The sequence below is a fragment of the Chrysemys picta genome, chromosome 23, assembly GCF_011386835.1.
Source record: "Chrysemys picta bellii isolate R12L10 chromosome 23, ASM1138683v2, whole genome shotgun sequence".
Taxonomy (NCBI): domain Eukaryota; kingdom Metazoa; phylum Chordata; order Testudines; family Emydidae; genus Chrysemys; species Chrysemys picta.
In genome coordinates this window covers 11,437,136-11,443,135 of record NC_088813.1, presented here as the reverse complement: position 1 = coordinate 11,443,135, position 6,000 = coordinate 11,437,136, and positions in this window count along the sequence as shown.

Here is a 6,000-nt window from a genome sequence, read left to right as displayed (position 1 = left end):
GTCAAACATCTGATTGTGAAAGATGGATACAAGGCAGCCCTAGCTAGACGTTGAACCACATTTGAGGAGTTGACCCAGGAGCGAGCTCATACAAAAGATTTCTCCAATATGTACAATTGTGACTGAAAAAGATGTTGATAAGAAAACAACCCAGATTAAAAGATGGGAGAGGGATCTGGACAAATGAATTGAACTGGATGAGTGGGTCTCTATACAGGAAAGGGACTATACATCTTCTATTTGTGTAGATCAAAGACATTTTTTTATAAATTACTGGATAGATGGCTTTTGACTCCAGTTAAGATCTATCGCATTTTTGCTACTAAGGAGATGCTCTGCTGGAGGAGTTGAAGGGAAGAGGGAACATACTTGCACATGTGGTGGTTGAGTCCAGGATTAGATGGTTTTGAGAGGAAATTATTTAAGACATTCATTTGAGGACAAAATGCCAGCTTCCTAGAGATCTCCCTGACCTGTTCATTTACTGAAGCATTAAATCATCTACATTTTAAACAGAGCAACAAATTAATTTACTTTGTATTGTCAGCAGCTAGACTTCGCATTGCGCATTACTGGAAATATGAGACAGTGCCTCCTCTGGAATTGTGGTACAGTAAAATATGGACTGTCCTTGTAATGGAAAAAGCTTTCACACCAAGTACGGACACCAGAACTGTGCCAAAAAGAGGAGAGGTATTTAGAAATGTGGTCACCCTTTGTAGCATGCTCAGAGGAGAGGGGGCTCCCCAGCGAGCAAGCCAGGCAATGACATACCATGTGGCATACAGTTCTAGCTTCCAATAAGCTAAGCGTTTGCATCCAATCATCCAAAATCCCCATATTATATACACAGTTTTCTGTTAAGGACTGGCCACTGTGGACGTGTTACACTGCCCACTATTGGACAGACTTAGAACTGCTCCGCTTAGCCTGCTAAGGGAGATTCACTGGGGTGTTGTGAGGCTTAATGTGTATATAATTAGGTATGTCTTCACTGCAAAGTTAACCTGGGCTCTTACCCACACCTGCTCCTGTCCACACACAAAAACCTTTAACCTCAGATGGAAGTGCTTTAAACCTAGGCTAGGGAATCTGGCTTCGAACCCAGGATCTGCTTTAACTTGGGCTGGGACCCACCCCCTTTGCAGTGAGGACTCAGACTAAATCTCAAGGGCTGATAGACCTCCAATACCATCCCACAATTCCCACTCCCCCAAAGGCCAGTGAGTTTTCCCCACAACTGACTGAGAAAGAATCCTAGAGCCTCTCAACCCAAAGCACCATGGGATAGACTCCCCAACATGCACAGGTGCCCATGTACACCCTGCAGTGAAAACATACCCTCTATTTCACAAACTAACTGGCGCTTTTCATCAAAGGATCACAAAACACTTGACAAAAATGAAGTAAGCTTCACCATATCCACGGGGGGGAAGACAGCATTGTCCTGGTTTGAACAGAAATGGGCCCAAACCTGACCAATGCCCCTGGATATTGAGAATGTTCACAACAGTCTAAACTTCTCTTCTCAGGCTGGTCTCTATAACAGGCTAAACTGGACCCACATATGGGAACACCTTCCCCGGGTACTATGGAGCTGTTCAGACCCATTGAAGACAATGAAGCAATAACAATTTACACTAGCTGAAGAGTTACCCCCAATCTAGCCATGCATTCCTAATAAGCCTATCACCATAGGCTCTACAGCACACAGGCACCAATACTAAATTAAGCAGACTAATATTTCTACCCTGTAAGGCCAAGCCTCTCCACCCAGTCCTTATTTTATGCTACTCACCTCCATGAGGATGATTCTTAGTGGTCATCTTCCAGGACACGTGTGGCTCTCTGATTACAGCATGACCAAAGCAATCCATCTCAAACAGGAATCACCTGTAGCAAATCCCTCATTCTCTCTCAGCCCTACCTCGTGCTGCAATCACTTACTTTCCAAGGGGGCTTGTTCCAGGAAGAGATGCAGCTGCTGTAGTGGTTTTCTGGCACCATGCAGGTCTTCTGTGATTTACTGCATAGGAGACCTCATGGCACAGCTCATTTAACAGGATTTGTGAAGGGAGTAAGTGGGCTGGGGCTAACTTGATGTGTGGTCTTGGGCTGGGCACTTTGGGCCAGTTTCAAAAGTATTCAGGTGCTGATCTGGATTTTCAAATCTACCTAAGGAGGGTAGATGCCTAATTCCTATTGGAACCAATAGGATTTAGGTGCTTAAACTCTTTTGTAAATCCCACTAGGTACCACTCTGCATCTTTAGGTGCTTAAATACCTTTGAAAAACTGGCCTTTTACCAACTGTACCTGGACTTTCCCCACCTGTAAAATGGAGATAAATGCTATTGCTTGCTTCCCACACCAGCAAGTGCAGTAGGGGTTTCATGGAGTGGTTGTAAAGCACTATACCTAAGCTAAGTAGTATTGAAATGTATTTTTAAGCCTTCCCTGCTGTGACTGGAGCAATAACTACACCAACAGAGGTGAATTATTAAAACTCAGTTATTTTCCTAAGAGCTTACATGGTGGAGAGAAAAGTCTTCACTATCACACAACTTTGAACAAACGCCCAGTGAGAGATCACTCCCCAGGGAGAGGTGGCTTTTTTTAAGATCGCTTTATGTGTTGCCTGGGTAATTTTTAAACGGACACTTATTTCCTTGCTAAACGTTGCCCTCCTTTGGTTAGGTAACACTCATTTGTTTTTGCAGGGTTACTCCTGAACGCTGGGCTGTGCATGTTGGGCTTTTGTAGAGTTCTGTGTGAGCTGCATGCACTCGTTGACTGGTGGTGAGACTCTTTAGTATGCTGGACAGTGCATGCTGATTTATCGTATTGCTGTTTGCGGGTGCTGGAGTTGGCATGCTGGCTTGTTAAAGGGTTGCCTAGGATGTTTATCTAAAGATAAAGGGTAGCTAGGTATTAACTGGCTCTGCTGGTTTGAAGCCTGTGTCTGCTGAGCAGATCGTGGGTCTGGACCCTGCTGATACAGCACCGAGTTGTTGCTAGTCCTTAGGAAGGTGGAGCTGATTGGATGAGCCATCTGATTTTGAAAAGCTTTTTGTCCAGGTTTCTTTGGGGTAGAACCGTTCCCTAGAGGAATTAATACATCTCTTTGGGGCTGTATTTTCAGAGTTAAAATATTGCCAGCACCTGGAGACTAACAAGAAGCAAACACTTCCAGAATAGCCGAGGTCAGGCCATTGTATAAAAATTAGCATTAAAGGCTGCTGTGAGTTTTTGTCACTTTCCCCCACCAGGGACTTGGAAAGTGGCTCTTGCCTCTAACCACCACTAGAGGGGCCTAAAACAGCTGTTAAATAGTAATACTGTACAATTCTGTTAAAACTAGTGGGAAACTGAAGGATTTCTCTTTGCTTGCCAGTACTAGGGTTACCATATGTCCGGTTTTTCCTGGACATGTCCAGCTTTTTGGTAATCAAACCCCCGTCCGGGGGAAATTTCCAAAAAGCCGAACATGTCTGGGGAAAAATACTCCCAGCTTTGCCGGCACCCCTGGGTTACCTTAGAGCGGGCTCCGGCGACTGCTGCTGCTCCCTGACTCCTCAGCTCTGTAAGAGCCGAGCTGCCCGAGCGCTACTGGCTTCGGGCAGCCTCCAGACCCTGTGCCCCTGGAGCCCAGGAGGGGAAGTGCCTGGACGGGGGCACAGGGTCCGGAGGTATGGGGGCTGCCCGGCAAACCGTGAAGCCGGTAGCGCTCGGGCAGCTGTTTCGCATGGCTGGGAGGGAGGAGGAGGGGGAATGCGGGGCGCTCAGGCGAGGGGGCGAAGACTTTGGAGAAGGGGTTGGAATGGGGCGGGGCTGGGGAAGGGGCAGAGCTCCGTGGAGTGTCCTCTTTTAAATGTTTTAATATGGTAACCCTAGCTAGTACCCAACTTTGTCATCTTTCTACTGCCATGACCCATCTTTTCATAGAATCATAGGGTTGGAAGGGACCTCAGGAGGTCATGTAGTCCAACGCCCAGCTCAAAGCAGGGCCAATCCCCAACTATTTCCTTTTTTTTTTTTTTTTTTTTTTTGCCCCAGATCCCTAAATGGCCCCCTCAAGGATTGAACTCACAACCCTGGGTGTAGTGGGCCACTGCTCAAATCACTGAGCTATCCCTCCTAAGGTGACCAGATATCCTGATTTTATAGGAACAGTCCTAATATTTCGGGCTTTTTCTTATATAGGCTCCTATTACCCCCGCCCCACTGTCCCGATTTTTCACACTTGCTGTCTGGTCACCCTACTCCCTCCTTCACCCTGTACCTTGGCTTTAGAGTCCATTTCTCCCCTCCCTGATAAAGCTAATCTACAGATTGCAATAAGCACTACAGTTCACAGTAGTATATAGCTCCTTTGCAAGAACTAAGTATTGTTCTAGCAATGATAATCTGGAACAATTACTATGAATATTACGATATTTTTTCACATGGGCCATTTCTCTCTTTAGGTTCTTATAACTGTGCTGATCACTGTCGTATCTAAGCTACCATTCTCTCCTCCCTAACTTTGTGCTGGTTATTCTCTGTTTTCTATAAACTTGCACAGTTCTCTAAGTTATTGACTACTTATCATAAAGTGTCTTGCATTTATGGGCCAGAGTCTCAGCTGCTATAAATCAATGAAGCTACATTGATCTCCACCAGTTGAGGATCTTGCCCTATGTATTTAATAGAGGTTTACATTTTAGATGAGTTGCAAGCCAAAACAAGCCGGAGTAACTATATCCAGTGTTGTTTATGTTTACAGCCGGGATGGATTAGGCAGTGTTTGTAATGGGATACAGAGGCTTTCACTGGAGCTGCCGGTACAAAAGTAGGTACTATGTGGTGGCTGTTCTGTGGGTCTAATGAGTTGATGGGCTTCAGCCTAGTCTCAGGCAGACAAGGGTCTATGCCACAGAATCCACCTCTGCTACTGGCATTGATTAGTGCCCTTGTTAGCACTCTTAGGGGAAAGGCCAATGAATGGGCTATGAAGACTGAAAACAAGCGCTTACCTTTAAATATGATACTTCTATAGTTGGGTTAAGGCACAAAGGCAGGACAGTGCAAACTTGCATTACTGCCGTATCTGATCTATGGGTAAACAGAGGATTGCATTCTCCAAGACTTTCAGCCAGTACTATTCAGGAGCATTAAAATTCGCATGGGAAAAAATGTTTAATAATTGTTTTCAGTCTCCAGCAAAATCCTTAAGTTGGAAAACCAACATCACTGATTTTTCCATAATATCACCCACATCTGCATGTTCATCAACCTGAATAAACAGGTCATTTCCAGAAACTGGCTCTTGATTCTCCCTCTCTAAATGCATAAGGTTCCAGAGGCATGCAGAGAATTCATCCCATGCAACCAGTCTGCTCAACTGTCCCCTGTGGGCAAGTCTATAGTTGTAATACATCAATTAGTCACTAATACCTGGTAGAGTACTGTCAAGGGGAAGCTTGCTGATGGATTCCCTCACAGCCTTAAAAGCTACAGGACTTAGTCTCTTCAGAATATCAGGCAGGCAGTTATAAGGATGGATGCTTTCTCGGTACTATTGGAAATGACATTTTTATGGTTCAAAGTGGAATTCAATTCTATTTTAATAGTACTTTTTCATTAGGTCACTTAGGTTGTTTCAAGTCATTTGTCCTGGATAAAGCTTGCACAGAAGAGAAGGCTGGTCATCTTGTTTGTTTGTAAAGTGTTACCCAACTGCAAACGTGCAGCACTACATCCGATTTGCCATCTCCGACAGGGATGCAAAAGTCACTGTTCCCCAAGAAGGCAGCAGGACCTCACGTGTGACGTGTCTGGGCAGCTGACTGCATCTCTTGCGAGCAAGACTCCATCTCTAATGGGCTGGAGCAGGAATTGCCAAGTTCTGGCCCTGGATCTCCCACATTCCCTTGCTGTGCGACCTTGGACAAGTCTCCTAGGCCCAAACTTCCAAGCGTGGCCTGCGGTTCCAACGGCCGCCATTGAGGTGCGCCCAGCT